We start from the raw sequence: 18,627 nt of genomic DNA, 5'->3' as shown, positions 1-18,627 counted from the left end.
AATACTGGTATCAGCACTCCTCCTCTGACTCGAAACTGGCATAGGCCAGGTCTTGGTTTTCAGTCTGTTACATCAATACTGATGTAGCTAATGTGCGACAGATGTCGTGGTGAAATCATAGATCCATTGAAGTCACTGGCAAAACTCCCATTCATTTAAGTAGTCCCAAGGCTTTGCTCAGCACAATTTAGGCTGCATGTGCAATACCCAAAACACTGGTCACCCCCAGTTACGACATGGCTGTTTCCCAAACCCAGGAACAAGATGATCAGAAAGTGGCAGTGTGCATGGCGCCTGGATGTGCTCCTGTACCTGGCTCCCTCAGGCATTTGCACATGGTGGGCAAATCCACTGGGGGCAATTGCCACAGAAACACTTCTGCCCACCACTTTTGTTATCCTGCAACATCTGTGTGACACCTACGGAAGTCTCCGTAGTGGGCAAGCAAAGCTTTAGCTAGTTTTGAGGCAATTTAGTGTTGAAAGGGAAAGAAGAAGAGCTGGTATTGCATTAACTTTCAGCTTCCCACTGGCTGCCTACTAGACGCTTGGGGACTGGAGACCTGGAAACCTTGACCCCTCTTTGTGGGGTTTCACCAGTGGTGTGGGCCTGGGAGTCCATGTAACAACCTCTGGGAGTCACGGGGAAATCACACTGCAGCCATGTTCCCTGAGCCAGGGAACGGGCACAGGTGCCCATGGATTGCCTGTGGTGCCCCACTTTTCCGTGCTTTGGAGCTGTGCCTGTGTGTGCCTCTGTGTCCTGTATGTGGTTATGCAAACAAAAGCGACCTGTGCTGTGCAGCCACAGTCCCGGCTCTGTGCTGTGTGCAGGCACAACAAAAACTGCTCCCTGTCTCCCCTGGGGAAAAAAACCCAACAGCCTGAGTATTTTTTTGGTGGTTGCCCTTGAAGCAGTTTGCGTGTCATAAGCCACATGCTTACTGCCCTCTGGAAATCCACAGGAGATGTTGATTCCTCAGTGAGCACTGTTTAAGAAGAAATAGCATCCACCTCTGTATGGGCTGATCCACTGAGAAACAGCATCATGTGCTCTGGCTAGGCTTTGCGATGCAGTGATGCTTTTGATACCTAGTTAGTTTAAAGCTAGGCAGGGTATGTCTGCCATACACTGCGGTGACATGAAGTCAGAACCTACTGCACCCCTAAAGATAACTTCTTTTAGCATTAAAATAAACCAGCCAGCATTATGGACTGCAACAGCAAAGATTTGGCCTCTTCTTTCAGCAGAGGCAAAACCTGAATGCTAGACTGTCCCATCCTTACACCAGTTCCTATCCCCTGCCTCAGTCCTTCCAAAGTGCTGCAGTGGTAAGGTTCGGCAGAGGGAAGGGAAGGCGACATGTCCAGCTGCACTGTGTATGAGGAAAACTCCTAAGCAGTGGGAACACTGGATGAAGAGTGAAACAGATAGATCATCAAGGCAGTACGGTCTGTCTCACTTAATGAGACGGGTACAAACCCCAAAATCTATCTTTCTATGCAGTCAAACACTAGGACTTACATCCAGAAACAGAATACAGACTCCAGTCCTAGGACTGCCGGGAACTCCAGATCTAGAGAGGATTGACCCTGAAAAAGATGAGTGTGTCTAACAGTTCAAGAAGGTTGTGGATGAGGTGAGGATGAATCCAAGAAAGGCCACAGACCAAAATGACTAAGTACTGGAAAATGTGACTTGAAGTGACAGACTGGGGAAGGCACTCCATCTGTTTAGCTTAACGAAGACAAAGTTGAGCGGATGACTTGATCACAGCCTCTAAGTACTGACATGGGGAACAGAAATGTGATAATAGAAGGCTTTTCAATCTAGCTGACGCAACTATACTGTGATCCAACTGGAAGTTGGAAGCCAGACAAATTTTGACTACAAATAAGGTGCAGATGTTTAACAGTGAGGGTAATTAACCAGTGGAACTAATTACCAAGGACTGTGGGGACTATCACCAACAACTTTAAATCAGGATTAGATTTCCTCCCCCCACATCCCTCCAAAGACGTGCTCTAGTTCATTCAGGAGTGAATTCAGAGATATTCTTCATTGCATGTGTTATTCAGGAGCTCGGGTTAGGTAATCAAGCTGGCTCGCTCTGCCTTTGCAGTCTGTGCCCCTGTGAATCACTGGCCCTTGGAGTAGCTAGACACCATGCAGAATATCCGCAGCGCCTGCCCAAACTGGCTCATGCTCTTCATTTCATACCCTGGGCTGTTAAGTAAGGGGACAAATGGGTAAGAGTGGGAGGAGAAGGGTGTGGGCGATGGCATCATAGATCCCCTTCGTGAAAGCCTGTGCATTATCTCGGTGATTCAGTTACTTCTTAAAAGACATAAAAAGAATGAAAGAATTAAGATGGCAAATGTAATTGTCTGCCCTGCTAAAAGCATTGCAGACAAAATGAGCTTTCAGGAAAGATACTGGTAAAGTGTGCTTTGTGTTTCTCTTGCTGTGGCTGTGCCGAATTTGGCCAGGACAGGGAACACCTTAAAAATCAGCACAGGAGGAAGCGGCACGTGTCTGGAGTGAAGTCGTCCTGGGGATAAGCAGTGAACCAACGCATGGCTCCTGTCCCACCAGTTACAGACAGCGGGACTGCCACCATCTGCGGTCAGGCCCACGTGGGCGTTTGATCTAAGAAAACAAACAGCGAAGTCTCAGGCGCAGAGGCCAAGAGGCAGCTGTGGGACGGAGAGACTAGGGGGTCTCTCCCAGGCAAGGCGCAGTGTGGCCCCAGCCCAGAGTGGCCCCACCGGCCTTTCGGAGCCTGCCAGCGTCTTCTAGAACCTTCCGGAGCCTTTCAGAACCTTCGGGGACCTTCCTCCTCCGGCCCTGCTGATGCTGAATGTAGCCGAGCGGATGCTGCAGGCGCCCGGTGGTCCCGTCCCCCGGGTCTCCCGGCTGTGTCTCTGGCAAGGCTTGGGCATGCCCTGCGCCGGGAGCCGGCAGGGCTGGGGGCCGGGGGGGCTCCTCAGCTGCCCGCTCGCACCTGCCGGCGCTCGCAACTGCAATTAGTTGCACCCGGTCGAAGCCAAATTGAGGCCCCTTTCAAACCGTAACTCTGTGCGTTTTGTTTCCAAAGGGAAGTTCATCTTTTATGTGCATGCAAAATGGATAAAACCCAAGGAACTCTTTTTTTTTTTTTTTTTTTTTTTTTTTTTCCCCCTCCCTTCTCTCAGTCAGGCAGGGATTTGTTTAAAAAAACCCCCTCACTGCTGCAGCGGGGAGATGCGGTGGCTCGAGGTCTTTAGTGATCCTTCTTTTGTGGCTTGGGAAAGGTTGGGTTTTTTTTTCAAAGAGCAGGCTCGGCGTGTGGCCAGCTCGTGGTGAGGGGATCCCCGGTGTGGGTGGGCAAGCTGGGCCCCCTGCCCTGTTTGGGAAGCCTGTCCCCTTCACTCTGAGCGAGGAGAGGATGGGTGGGGGGAATGGTGCTTTTGCTGCCTGTGGGGAGGGTATGTGCCTCAGGAGCACAGTGAGCCCCTCTAGGGAACGGTGTGGGTAAGGACCGACAGATGCCCCCGCAGCCTTCCTTTGCCCTCCAGCTCTTTCCCTCCTCCCTTGCTCCTCCGTGTTGTTTTTCCTGCATCCACATCCCCATTCACCCATGTGTGGATCCTCCTCCCCGAGGAGGCTGCCAGTGCCAGCGCGGTGGTCCCCAGCCCCGCTGAATCGGTTCCTCCGAAGGCAGAGCCCCCCTCCGGGTGACTGACAGGAGGTGCTGATTCAGTGGTGTGCGGGGGATCTGGCAGCAACCGCATTAAGAGGATTTATAAAAGAGATAAGGTGCAGCGCTGAGCTTCCCTTGGTAATCGTGCAGCACACAATTCGGGACTGTACGGGGAATATCGGCGCGGCTGACAGGTACACAGTGCTGATCCAATTGTCCTTACAGCTGTTATTAGCCAAAATAAGGGGCAACTGGTATTACAAATGATTTCTGGGTAAATGCTTAGCTCCAATTCAGAATGATCTCTCAGCAATAATCCACACGTAATCCTCAATACAGAGAGACTGCTTTAAAGGTGGCTCCATTTTGAGCAGGCCTCAATAATGCATGGATGTCCTGATTTACAAAATAAAGGGGAGGAGGAGGTAGGGAAAGCCACGTTTGTTTTACAGCTTTTTTTCTGGGTTGAACAAAATTTAGGGGAGTGCATGATCACATACATATCATTTATTAAGAGAAGATTACCTGCTTGGTAATTATTTCTTTGGGAGAATAATTTTACACTACAATGACCATGTATGACTGTCTCAGGCAGGTCTGATGTATCTAGAAAATAAACAAACGAACAAAAATGTCCTGTAATGACCTGGTTTGAGATGTTTATTCTGCAGAACACGGTTTGGTTTCGTTTGTTTTTTTTTTTTTTTTCTTTCAATGGAAAAAGTCAGAAACTGGGTAGCTGCAGGGACTTCATGTGAGGGAACAAGTGCGCTGATGGTTAGCACCTCCTCTCTTCTCTGCATGTGCTGATGTGAAAGGTTGCCTGGTCCAGTGGCACTCACGCAGCCCCAGTAGCGGGGCACCTGAGTGACCCACAGTTTTTGGTGCATTGGTTGGCCTCATCGCAGGCCCACAAAGTGAAGCAGGAAAGCGTGCTACTCCCAGAGGCGCAAATCTCAGAGAGGAGCAGGTGCCTTTTCCCTATTTCTGTGCCCATATCCCTGTAACCTTAGTCATAGTCTGGCACCTGGCCCTGTATGGGTCCTGACCCTGGGTGCTCTGAGGCTGGTGTTGAGCCCAGACCCCCAGGATCTGATCTCTGGAGCCCTGTCTGTGGTCAGAACCATCACCCCAGGCTCATCCTTCCTCTCACCAACTCATCCCGTCAGAACGAGCCATGGGGAACACCATAAAAGAGGAGGCACTACAGGAGCAACGCTTCCCAATACAATCCTCTTGCTCTGCACGATGATGAGCCCTGCTGTTCCCTCGGAGGGCTGCTGCGTTCAGCAGGAGGGAGGGTTGCAGGCAGGATTCAGGTCTGAACTACCTGTCATTTGTCCATATATGAAACTAGAACCATAGGCTCCCAATTTGTACTGGAGTGAGACCAGAACCAGGATGAGAGAGAGAGAAAGAGGCAGTATCTCTAAACCCATCTACTCATTTTTGGTGTCTTGTGCTGGCATGAGACCCAGGGCCAGGCTTTCAGAAAGTCTAAGTCTTCTTAGCACCCGCTCAAGAACTCATGCCTTGCTATTCATCTCCTTTGAAGAGTGCTCTTCCTACAACAACCTGATTGCCAGAGAGTGGGCACAGAAGAGTTCGAGTCTGCAACAATTACTTGTGTGAGTAATCCTTGGGTAATCCCGAGAGGTTTTACCTGGCTGACTAAGGACTCCCAGAATATCACCAAGCCCTTGGATATATCCTCTAAAAATATTTTTGGCCCATCGCTTCCTCTAGGACTTCCAAGGGGACTGGAATAGGTTTTGTAATCTCTGGTATACCTTAATTAACATCCCTGCGACATTTTAAACAATAGGCTCAGCTCTTGGCTATACAATAAAGAAATGTTGGAAACAATATCTGTTCATCGTGAATCATATTCTCCTAGCTGCCTGCTACAGAGGGGAAAAGAGGCCCTGCCAAATGCCACAGAAAAAAATTTAATCTTTCCCCGCTAGAAAATTCTGAAAAAGCAAATAACATTTTCATAGTTTGTTTACTCATTTGTTCCTTAAAAGAGGCAAAGGAATCTGTGAATCAGAAGAATTTCCATCTCAAAAATTGCTTTGGCAGCCAGTGGCTTGTAATTTAAGATTAAGTGATTGAATTTCATGCAGCCTTGCTTAAAATTCACTACCCCACACACTGTCACCATACGCATAAAAAACCCCACACAACAGCCCCCATCCCCCTGCAGTATCTATCACATCTACTATAAGTCAGTAAAAAAATGTCCAATCAGCTGGGAGGTCACAAAATGTACTTAATAAAGACGTTGTCTGCAAGACTGCTGGATTTTTCCCCTCGCAGCGTTCGCAGCCTATCAGGCAGTTTCCGTTCTGATGCAGTGCCAGTGCCCGGGCTGACTTCAATCAGGCTGCACAAATCAGCGGAGCAGAAATGCCTCCTTCCCTCCATCACCTGAAGCCAATGCTGATTCATCTCTTCAGATCCATTCCTCCTACCCCTCCTCTGAATTTTCTGATTGCTGAATCATTTTATTTCCCTCCGCTCCCCCCCTCCCCCCTTTTTTTTTTTCCCTCCCTCCTGGACCGAGTGTCCCGCGCTGAATGCAACGCGCTTCATTTCCAGGTCTGACTGAAAGGGAATATGGAAATTGTCTCGGGCTGCTCGCAGCCTTTTCACACGTGCCTGTACTCCATGAGAGGTGCCGTGCAATTGCCTTTTCATTGTGGCTTCCCACCAGCCACCCGTCCCCTTGTGTGCGCTGCCGCGGCCGCTCTCAGCCTCGGTACCGGAGATGGATGTCCCCTTCCTCTCCCTATTGTGCAAGAGGGAGGGCAGCTGGCAGGGCTGTCCTTATGAGGGCTGGAACTGCCCCCGTTTGACTCAAAATAGGACAGATTTAGTGAATTCTCCAGCTTGCGGTAAATAGCGTGTGACTGGTGCTTTGGCGAGGGCTGCAGAGAGATGTTGTACAGTGTGGTGTCACTTCTGTTGAAATGGTTATTTGTTCTCGCTGCTGGAAGCAGAGCCCAGTTGAAAGAGAGCAGCCGGGGAACTTCCCTCCACCATGGGAGGGGGATACCCAGACCCTTGCAAGTTGGAATATAATCTGGCTCCATGGCTACGCTCCATCCCAAACATTTTCACGCCTAGGTTTCTATTTTCCATGAAACCATACTCGATTTTCTCATGGGGCTTTCTCCTGACTGTGGAGAATTTGGGTTTCCCTGGTGAAGTTGACTTGTGTCTTGGATGCGGGAATGTTATCACTACCATTGCAGAGGCACGGACTGAAGATGGTGGCCCTGCTGTCCCATGCTGGGGGCTGCATGCTGTCCCCATGGTCCTGTGGGAGCTTTCCCAGCTCTGTGAAAAAGGCAAAGCTGGGCAGAAATAAAGCCTTATCTCCACGTCATGCACAGGGGAGGCCCAAAAGGAATAAGACCTTAGAGTCAGCCAGGGAGGAGGGCGATGTCAGGCAGGCCAGGAGCACCTACGTAACAGGGGGAGGAATGGAGGCCCATGGCTCAGAGACACAGCTGCTCCAGGGCTCTGGGAGTGCTCCAGTGATTGCTGGAGGGCAACGGGTTCCTTTGAAGGGTGGATAGCACAAAAGCAACCCCAACTCAATCCCTTGCTGCAAGGGCAAAGCTGAGCTCTAATATTCAGGAGAATATTGGTCATTTGAGCCGACTGTTTTTAATTTGGAAGCACTTCAAAAAGTGGCTTTTTAGGGTCCTGAAGAAGGACTTATGTGTCCAGAAGCTTGTCTAGTCTTCCCATCGCTAATCATCTAGTCTAACAAAAGATACTGTCTCTACAGAGAGACTTTGTTCTACCTATGCCCTTTGACCATGACAGTCACCACAAAACTACTTTGAGGTTGCTAGGGCATTTGGCGGGACATCAGTGGCACGAACGCTACAGAAGTCTGCAGCAGTCCCAGACCAGGAATAAGTATATTTAGAGACACCTTCACCTCACCATGGCACCAGGCCTTGTGTCCTCACCTCAGCAGGCTGATGGCATGAGCCCCACTAGGTGCTTGTGACTCGTTTGCATTTGCAGGGACTTGGGATGACTCAGACTCTTGCAGCACTGTAGGTCTGATAATGCCTGTGATGTCTCTGGCATGAGGCCCATCTTTCTTTTCCTTCTTTGAACTGCCTCTTGCCCAAGGAGTTGTGGCCTACAAGAAGGACTACTTCCTATTATTAATACAATAGCAAGAAATGGAAGAGCAGGCCCATTTGTAATGCAGAATCATTTACGGAGAAGACATGATCTCAGGCACACTGGATGTCAAAACCAAATGAGAAACTTTTCTTCTAGTTTTATCACAGTTTCTCCCAGAGCCACTGCTACTTGCATTCTGGAAATTTACAGGATGAAGGATTTTGTCATGATATCTAATTCTAATCTGAAGTGATTTACTGTTAAGTTGAAAATCAAGCCTGTACATATCCCCCTCCAAGTGGTTTCTATGACAGTTTCTATTAACCATAAAAATGTCACTTGCTAGGAAGTATCAGCCTCCTTATAGGCTTTGCAATCATCACTACCAGATGCACACTTACTGAATGGAATAAATAATAGTCTCGTACAATTAGCCTAGGATGCAGGACATATCTGGCTATCTCCCTTGGCTCCAAAGTGACGTTTTCACAAGCAAACCCATACATCAAGAGATGAGGTCTATCTGGATGCTCCGGAGTTCTTCAGAACTTGAAATGTTGTAATGCTTATGGATAAAGCATCGTGCTATATAAACTTAGGCTAATAGTTTTGGTGCATATCTTTGTGGTTTCAGTCTGTATAAGCAACTGAAATACCCATTTTCCATTGTTCTGATCCAGTAAAAAAAAGAAAAATGTGTCTATTTTGTGGCTTATAATGTATTTTGAAATGCACTAATGGCTCTGCAGCATTTCCTGCTGTTGCACAGTCACAGTAAACCTGGTACTGTGCAGATGCACCATATACACTTTGTCCCCATCCACCCTTCTGGGAAATGACATGCAGAGCCTTTCTTGAGACTGGGGTTATGGATGAGGGCTGCTGTCTGTGGGATGTGTTAGCAGTGTTGAGACACAGATTTGAGTTAATCTGGTCCTCAGGTATGAGCTGAAATGAGAGTTTGGGTTTGTGTCACAATCTGCCAGAGATCTTAGCCACTACACTCAAGGTCTCTGCTGTTGGCGGGGAAATCAAGAAATCAGCCTGAATAATGAAAATGACACCTAATTGGTCCCCACATTTTGAGCCATATTCTGAAGAGAAGTCATAAAGAAAGTTGTAACTTGGACCTTCATCGTTGTGTTTGCATCTGAAGGTCGAAATCCAGGCGACTGCAGAGCTGAAGTGGTGGATTTGGATTGCATGAGGCACGTTACCCTTGCAGCAGCAGGAGCCTTAGAGCCTTGCAGCAAAAGGAACAAGAAGCCTTATGGTTTTCCCCTGTCTACAAGGACAAAGCCATATTCTGCTCTTCTCTGCACCAATCTGACTACTGAAGTCAGTGAACTTTGACTTGTGTGTCAGGGAAAAAAAAAAATCACTGTGATAGAGTTTATAGCTGGCACAATGACTGGAGATACCAGCATGTCCTACAGAGGAACTGGATCCCTTGATGAAGTGAGTTTACAGACCCTGGGTAGATCTGAAAGAGCGAGGGGAGATATTTGGTCACATTTCTAGAGTAAGGAGAATGTGTATTTGTAAGCAGAAGCTCTGAGAGGGACACATGGGCTATGACTTCAAAGAAGGTTGTAACTATCCACCAGTTCCAAGAGAGTTATTCTGCTGTGAATGAGAGCAAATGTCGGCTCGCAAGGTGAGCACCATTGGTGCAGGGAGCTGTGTGTGGCTGTTGAGAATCATGCAGATGGCAGCTCCTGCACTGGGCAGTGCTCTTGGGAGCAGATAAGGTAGGCAACGGAAGGGTTTAGTTCCTTCTCTCCGCTTTGTCTGCTTTGCAAAGGCTGCTGTGAAAGTGGAAAGGGTTTAAAAATATCTGGAAGAATGATTTTCAGTCTGTCAAACCTGCTCTAGAAGAAGCTGAAGAAGCTCGTTCTACTAAGTTTAAGAAAGAAAATCTTGGAGTATGCCTTGACTTCAGAGCAGGTAGAGGGAAAGTATTTCTAATGCTAGAAGGCCCTTTGTCTTTTATCTACCAAGTGCGTATATATCCCAGAGCAAAAAGCCACTATGTGTCCCTCACGTATGGAATTTATAAAGATTTATAAATTAAAGTTACAATTACAGAATATTATTAAATATATAATTCTAAATACTGTTGTCAGAAGGAAAAGTGTCTGTGGTCTGTTTGTGACTGCAGAATCCATGATGAATACCTAGGATGTTCCTCTCCTGGAAACGCTGTTAATTGTTTTTTTCACATGATGAAATTGGTTTGAAGCAATTTCACTGTCCCTTGAAGTCTTGTGAAAACAGAAAGCAGATTACATTAGTATGAGAAAAGATGATTCTCACAGTTGTCTAAGAACCAAAAAGGCACATATATTCTTTAAAGTCTGCGGGATGAGACTCTTTTTTTTCACTACAGTGTTAACACATGCACCTTGGAGACTCTCATCTCAGCCAGCGTCTGAGCATGCTCTTGCATTTCATCCGATGGCTCAGGAGCAAAAGCACCGGCTTTTATTTGGCAACATGTAGCTCCAAAATCAATGTCAGCTAAGCATTTTCATTGCTAACAAGCTAAGCATATTCACAGATATTATTTGGACTAAAACTGGATAAATAGCACTGAATAACTCTGTTGAAGATAAATTCTCCAACCTGTGAACCTTATTCTCCGACTGGGAGAGATGAGAGAAAAGAAAAAAATAATTTTTGCATGTTTTCATCCCTGCTATCTACGGTGTGGCTCTTGAGTGTCAACCAGAAAAACAATGACTTGGTGAGGACTTTGTGTGGAAAGATTCAATTTAAAAAGTGGGATTTGCAGGTGACACTGAAAGAATACATCGTGTTTCCAAACTCCAGTCCAGTAAAAGCTTGGGAATTAGTTGAGCCAGGTAGTAAGTGACTTCTCCATACTTCAGAGTGATAGCAGGAACACGCATACATGCTGTGTACAAAGTCACTTGCTGAAAAAAATAAAGTTGAGCTAATATCTCTGAAAGGTGCCAGGCTGATAAAAATGGGAGGTCAAGACTTTCATCTGCAGAACTGGTGTGCCAAAGGTCCTGGCAGCCTGAAATTCTCTGCGTAGTGGAGAACTCAGTGACCAAGTTTTGTTTTAGTGTTTGCCTCCACGAGGAGAGAAGGGACAACTTGATACCAACTGGATGATCCCAGCTCACTTCATGACTGAAGCTTTACCATTATTATGTATTAGATTTTCCCATAACAAACAACGAACTGAAATTGAAATAAAGTATTGAAATTGCAGTAGAGGCTATACATGAATTTTAACTATGCCATAAACCATACTTTAGATGGCTATAATAATAAAAATGTTTGAGAGCCAAAGCGGCTGAAGATTTTGTCTTTTTCCAAAAAAATCCCAAACAACCCAAGTGTCACTCTTCACTTTTAAAACGAATGTGTTCATAGCACAGGTCTGTACAAACGGACTTAGCGCTGACTTTGTCCCTTTATGTTCAGTCCCCAGAGGAGCACGCAGAGGAAATCGGGAGTTGGTTGGCAAGGCAGCCCGCAGCACTTGTACTGGATCGGCCTGCTCGTGGAAAAGGATCCTTGTCTGAAGGTTCCCACTCCCGTCCCATTGACTTGATGGATCTCTGAGCACATCTGAGTGTTTGTACAGCACCTGACACAAACGGACCTCCATCCCGCTTCATTTATCAAATGATAAATAACATAGTAATACTATAATTGAAGTCACTCGCAGAGACAGTAATCATCCGGTGGTTCAGTAAAGCACAGACTTGCGGGGTGGAAGACTGCGCTAAGCTTATGCAGAGATTTCTATCTTGCCCATCACTTTCTGCACGCTAAATATATTCTGAATTTACGAATGTTGAAGTTTTAAGGTGAGATTTTCTATGCTTGGGCTAAACCCAGAAGTGATTCATTTTCGTAATGCCAGAACAAAACCGTTCAGCCACTTCTGAATTATGTGAGACGGAAAGACAAGGTATTGATAACGTTGCTATTAACAGCCGAATCAAGACTCCCTGACAGCACATATAATAATATTTTTTTATTTATTGAGCAAGGAACAGCAATACAGGGGGAGGTGGAAGACAGGAAACTTCAGAGAGTTTATGCCTGCCAGTGAGGAACACCTGATCCAGAAATCAGGCTCTGGCGCTGTGCAGAGCAGGGAAAGTATGCTTGAATTGATACCTAAGACCTGGCTGATACATACCTCATAGTTAATCTGGTTATGCGGGGTTTATTTCACAGTCGGAAGTTCTTGCGCTGGAAGGGAGTCCTGCTGGGGTTTTCTGAGCACACGAATGAATTAATGAATGAACCAATGCAGCTTGCCAGCCCAAATTTAAACTGCTTGCTAGATCAAAATCTGCTCATTTTGCCTTTTGCCTGTCTTTTTTTTTTTTTTTTTTTTTTTTTTTCCCCACCCACTCCGTCTTTTATTTATTAATTATTTGAGAAAACAGATAAAGAGCACGGAAAGTCCCTGCGGGCATCATCAAGACAGCAAACGCAGATAGATGGCTGTTTTTCCACGCTGGCCTGAATCCTGAAACCTAGACTTTGAGCCACGGTCCTGGGTGGGGAGGTCCCCGGCAGAGGCTGGTGGGTGGCCGGTGCCGGCCGTGGGCCGGGGGGGGGGCGAGGAGCCGCCACCGACAACCCTTGTCTGCAGGTCTTCCAGTGGGTCTTCCTTCAGTGCCCAGGAGGGCATTAAAACAGGGAACCCCCGCTTTGAACAGACAAGAAAAAATAAACCCGGGCTGCTTTTCAGGGAGGGTCGCGTCGCTTCTGTCTTTCAGATCCACGCTGCCTTTGGTATTAGCCCGTTGTCAGACTTTAATGGGCACTTGCAAACAGGATCTCTGGAATATTTTGATTTATTTGGCCACTGGGCAGACCTCCAGCCTGCCGTCTTGGCCGCCGCGTTTGTATTTCAATAGGAGTTTTAAGAAGGCTCGGCTAAGGGTATTTAAGGTAGTCCCTGAGCTTTCATGCAGGCTTTCTCAGCCCCGAGTGAAAACACAGCAGCGAAGAGATGCGGCGGCGGGTTTTTAAGAAGCGGGGACGCTGTGACGTGCCAGCACCGATGACCCCCCCCCCCCCCGCCCCCCGAAGCCCCCCTCCGATCACCGAGCTCCTCTCGCACCGTCGCGGCTCCATTTCGCGTCGCGGCGTCCGGGCTCCTTAACGCGGGGCCGGGCCGGGCCGGGCCGGGCTGCCGGCAGCGCTCGGCGGCCGGGGCCGGGCTCCGGGGGGAAGGACGGACGGCTGCTCACCCCCATCGCGCTCCCCAGCAAGGCCAGACGTCTCTCCCGTCACCCCTTCCCCTCTCCCCGCCGCTCCCCCCCCGGCACTGGGGTGCGCTGCCAGGAGGTAACGCGTGGGTGCTGGGGAGCTGGCGGCGGCGAGACCCGGACCCCCGAGCAGAGGGGATGGGAGGCAAATGTCGCTCGTTCAAGGCGAAGAGCAGTGGTGGCGTGAAGGAAAAGCAGCCTGTGCTCTGCGCCGAAGCCTGGAGACCTTCCCGAAGATTCACTGCCGTTCCGTTTTTGTTTTTTTTTGTTTTTTTTTTTTTTTTATGGCGTCTTAGATACGCATTTTAGAGCTCGTGGAAAGAAGAGGCTGATAAGCAAGACAGAATTCTGCCAACGCATCCAGGTATCCGGAGCTGCACTGCCCTGGCTCTCCCTCCCCTTCCTCTCCCTGCGCTGCCGACAGCCCGAGCAGGGATGGATAGCTGTGCTGCCTGGTGCCGTGGAAGCACGCAGGCATCTGCTACTGCAACGTTGACCAGGTTTCCTTTCCTCAGCTAGAGACTCTACTGCGAATTTTAATCCAGCTCTTTGGAAGCGCAAGCCTGGTGTGCAAGCACTCTGCCTGCTGCTGGCTTAACCCTGCCTGTTTGGAGCCCGACCCCTGAGGAGGATGAGGCAGGGTCAGCACCGAGGCGCACTTCTGCTACTCGCCGTCCCAAAGGGAGCTGAGGCACTTCAGAAATTAAAAGCTGCTTTGACCTGAGCGATTCAGCACCCTAGTCAAGCGAGGAGCCAAAGAAGTTTGGCCTTTTAAGGGGTCGCGGTGGTCACCTACCTCATGCACTCTGGGAAGCTGTTTGGTCGCTGAATACCAAACTGGGGAACAGTCCCAGGCTCCCCAGCCGCGACCTGGAAGCGACTAAAACAGGGAGGTCCATGGTGGATGATTTTAAGAGGCACCTCAGCATGTCAGTAAGATCTACAGTCGTTTGGTTGGAGGTTTCATCAAGTCCCCTGTGTCGGCAGGAGGCCCCTCGGAGCCAGCGAGCTGTGTGCGGCTGCCCTCCTTCCTCACCTGCCTCTCCCCGTGGGGCAGGCAGAGGGGCACACACCGGGAAGAAGGGAAGCTCGAGGCCCCACGGCAAGCTTGAGCTGCTCTGCTTGGCGTCCCCACACCTACGTACCCCTCCTACAGCAACCAGCTGCCCTGAGAGGAGAAGGTGTGATCTCAGCGCATTGCACGGATCCACGCAGAAGGCTGGGGGGCACGAGGATAAATATCAAGGCACCTGGGAAAAGGCTTGCCTGGGCGATGAAATGATTGTGAAGTGGTACATTAATTCAGGAGGAAGGATTCAAAAAGCAGCCCGTCGTAACTTCAAACTTCACCAGCTTGCTGTACCAAGCATCCCTTGAAATGCTAATTAAAACGAGCTGAGGGAGAGGAGCCTGCTAACAGGATCACAGCCTCGCTTGGATTGAGTAATAAACATGTAGTAGGCATCCGTGTTTCCCTGTATGCATGCTTTCCAAGCTGAGCTGACTGTAAATGTTGCGGTTATGTGAAGCCCACACAGAGTAGGATGCAAACACAAACTAGAAAGAGAGGCAAGGCCTAGTCACCAAGCTGGAAGAGAAAAAAACACGACAGTCTTCCACAAATAAATAAATAACTGCCTGAAATGAGGGCTAATTAACTTGCAATAAACCAACTTAACCACTTAGGGGCAGCGTTAACACAGAGTTAACATGCAAAACAAACCTGTATTTTCTCACCTGGTTAATTTGATATGCAAGGTGAATATTCATAGTGTATGAAATCCTGATACATCAACACACCAAATGATGCAGTCTGTCAAACCCGCGAATGTGTGGCAATAGGAGTAACTCAGTTGCTGCTCACACGGTGTTGACTTTGATCAGTTGGTGTTTCTAAACACATTCATAGAGGCAGGACTTTGCTGCTTTTCCTCTGTCAGGGTCATGGAGTATGTTCTATACAAAGATTAAACCCTAAAAAAGGAGATGAAAAAGGGCTTCACTTAAAATAAACAGAAGATGAAATGGAAAAAAAAGCTGTCTTTGAGAAATGCTGCTCTTGCATGCAGGAGCTGAAAACCCCATTTTATCTCCACAGCCACATTCAGAGTCACTTTGCTTTCAGATAATATGTTCCTTTCTCTACCTCGCATTCAAAAAAGTCCCCGTTCCTTGGATTCCTGTGAAACATTTCCTTGCATAAAAAGGAGCTCAGACCCGCTTCAGGTATGTTTACACTCCCTGATCAGAACAAGTAAATAAAGGAAAGGTGGTTGTTTTAGTGTGGTTTGACTAACTTGAGTCAGCTTCAGCAGGCAAAGGCAGCAGGAAAAACACAATAGCCTGGTTTTATTTTTATTTTCGTTTTTTTTTTTTTTTAAGGAGGGTTAGCGGCTTGAATTCAGATTCGGGTAAAACTCATCTCACTGCTCTTTTAACCTGACTTACGAAAAGCACAACCTTCCCCATCCTATTCCTGCCCCTCCCCCGCTGACACACCGGCATCTTTATGGCTGATGCATGGCTTGCCAGTGTCCCGGCATCATCTCGATGGCTGGTACTCCCGCTGCTCCAGCCCGGCCAGTGCTCCCCCCCACCACCCCCGGCAGCAAGTGCCAGACCCACGCACCCCCAGGCCACTCAGCAGGAGGAATACGGTTCGGATCGGCTGCAGGCGTGTGCTCGCATTTCTGCTGAATGAGCCAGAGCACACGGCGGGGAACGTATGCTGGCTTTAAGCTCTGTGCTGGCCGAGGGACGACAGACGATACCTGATCTGGCATAAAGTGAGCTTGGTGCGGAGAAAAGATATTGAACATGGCACAGAGTTAAAGTGGGGCGGGTAAACAATATCTGATCTGGCAGAAGAAGCTGCTGGTACAAAGTTGGCCTGTCAGAACCATTAAAATAAATTCAAACCAGAGGAGTGAGTGCCATGTGGCCAAAGTGGTTTTGCTGGGGTATCAGGGAGCCCAGAGCCAGATTCACTGTGCTGTCAAACTCTGTGCTCGGGAAAGTGTTGGAAAACGTGCCCAGCCTCGCTGGCATGCCTCTCCAAGGAACAACACCGGGGCAGACGGGGAGGTGAAGGGCCAGGGATGTTCGGTGTTGTAGATACGGACCTTGTCCAGCGTTACCCAGGCCCCAGCAGCTATTGCAAAGCGGATCCTGCCCCAGCAAAGGGCTTCCCCTGGGGCGGGAGGTGGTGCTGGGCTTGCTGTGCTGGGGCCAGGCTGGCAGGGAGGCTGAGATGGAGGACGAGAGGGACGTGTAACATCACTGCCAGCACCTCTTCTGGTGGGGGGGGGGAGGGGGTGTGTGTGTCAGGCTCCAGAGCAGTTGCCCTGCCAAAAGCATTAAACTGACTGAAATACAGTCCCACGAGGAAAGGAAGCAAGTGAGCTGTCAGAAGTGAGAGAGAAATGATGAGCCCACTGTACAGCATCATCCGCAGACCACCCTTCTCCACCAAAGTGGTATTTCTCCTTTTACTTGTCTGAAGTGGATGAAGAAAGTTGATGTTTAGGCATTTGGTTCCTTTGCTTATAAAATTTGAGTGTTGACCCCGTCTTTTCTTCCAGGATGGCCAGCACAGCCCGGGGAGATTTGGTCCCACAGCTCCTAGGAACTGGAAGGAGAATGGCAGGGCTGAGTCGTCATGCATTATGCTGAATATTTACCCCTCATGCATGCTATTTTATTTTAAATCTAGCGTGTAATATGCTTTGCATCTAGCGTGTTGCTCTTGTGTGTTTTTCCCTTGCCCTGACTGTCTCTTGCTGGCAGCTGCCATCGCAAAACAAAAGGCAGCTGCCAGTTTGAGTGAACATCTCTCTCTCTCGCTCACTCTTTCCCCTCTTGCTCTTGGAGCTGATGCAACACCACTTCACAGGCTGGGTAGCAGGCACTGAAGCAAGAGGGGTTTGCTGCCCTTGGGGTGCTTGGGCATGCAGTGCCTCCGAGATTCGCTGCCAGAGCTCAAAGCCGTGTTCAAGCTCTTGAACCTGGCTCAGCTGTAGCCAAGAGACTATCAGCTGTCTCCCTGCCAGCATACCAGCTCAAGCTTTCTCCGTTGCAGCAATTGCCCATTTCACAGGATTTCATGCTGCTGCTTTTGGCAAAGGTGATGGTTTATTAAATATCACTTTGGTCTTCTGCCCCAGGATGTGTAGTCAAACGCAGGGATCTCCTGCTCCACACAGGTGGTATTCCTACATCAGCTGAAAAAAAAAACCTGAAAAAAGCAGGACTGAACTGAAACGATACTTGGAAGAAGAAACTTTCTTGTGTCAAATAAAAGTACCATGGGGAGAAAGTGGGATGAGATGCCAGGACCTAGACCCTCAGGCCAGCTGTGAGCCTCGGCTGCTGCTGTTCTTTGGCCAGTGGGAATGCGCAAAGTGCGAGCTGCCTCACATGTTGACGGAGCGCATCTGAAACTCACTCAGGATAGTTATCCCTTGGCTCCTTTTAAGACTGGCTAACTCCATGTTCTAGGATACTCGAGGCCATCAGGGGGGCCAGTTCAGCTGCTTTTTCCAGAGCTGGAAAATATGGAAGAGACGTTTCTGCTTTTCTTGGGGAGCCTTTAACCTGAGCTATAATGAGAACTTGCTTTGGGAAAACAAGTTGAACTCTTGACTGCTGCAAATAGCCATGGGCTGGGTAAAGCCTCTGAGAAGGGAGTGTTTCCTGTGGGGAGAGGGGCAGAAATGAAGTTTGCTGGAGCTGCGGTCACTGGCACATCCATGTATTTGCTTATCTCTCTGGGCTGTGGTGACGGGGCTGGGGAAGAGGTGAGGCACACGGGGCAGAAACCAAGCAGGACCCCGAAAGATAGCATAACAGGAAAAAGCTAAGTAAATGCAAGCCTCAGTTCCAATCAGGAAAGTTAGGAAATGAGATCTGAAACACCCTCTTGGGAGTCTGGTGTGTGCTGAAGAAGAATACTGAAATAAATTCTTATGCAAGCTGTATCACTGATTGTCAGAGAAACTGAGCCCTCACTTCTTTCCTTTGTGGCAATTTTCTTTCAGACAGCTCCTGTTTTGTTTTTCCATAATAGAAATGGGTATCCTCATGTCATTCACTGTAAACATTTTTACTGAAATTATGTGAATATGGATTTGTTCTGAGGGACAGGTTGGAAAGATCCTGCCTTGCCCGGTTTGCCTGATAATAAAGTCCAAAAAGCAGACATTGTTTTCCTAAAGCATGAGCTGAGTGAGGAAAAGAAGCTGCAGAGGACAGGTCTGGAGTCCCTGAGGAACTGTCAGGGCAGGGGAGAAATCACAAATGCAGGTGAGGACGTTGTGCTTTTTAGAAACAAAAAGCAAGCTATGCTTCCCAAGCAAAGACTATTTCCTCTAGATTAAGGAGGGTTGCAAATAAACAAAGCATAGAAGTTTATTGCCATGAGCAAGCAAGGGCATCTTGCATTGCTTCCCAGTGCTGACTTGCCTCTCGGATAGGCAGGCAGGCTCCTTGCACTGAAGGGGTGCACTGCAGGAAAACAGAGAGGCATGA

At 48.5% G+C, this 18,627-nt stretch overlaps 1 long non-coding RNA gene across 1 annotated transcript; it reads left to right on the top strand.

Annotated features, from left to right (window-relative positions):
- The first annotated feature begins 11,855 nt into the window (after window positions 1–11,855).
- LOC116961525 lies at window positions 11,856–18,298 on the top strand. Its single transcript, XR_004407018.2, has 2 exons — window positions 11,856–15,327; window positions 16,683–18,298. It is a non-coding gene; the product is annotated as an uncharacterized LOC116961525 (long non-coding RNA).
- Window positions 18,299–18,627: the final 329 nt, after the last annotated feature.

Source organism: Tyto alba, unplaced genomic scaffold (assembly GCF_018691265.1).
Source record: "Tyto alba isolate M040663 unplaced genomic scaffold, T.alba_DEE_v4.0 Super-Scaffold_14, whole genome shotgun sequence".
NCBI classification, from domain to species: domain Eukaryota; kingdom Metazoa; phylum Chordata; class Aves; order Strigiformes; family Tytonidae; genus Tyto; species Tyto alba.
This window is presented reverse-complemented; position numbering and strand designations above follow the sequence as displayed.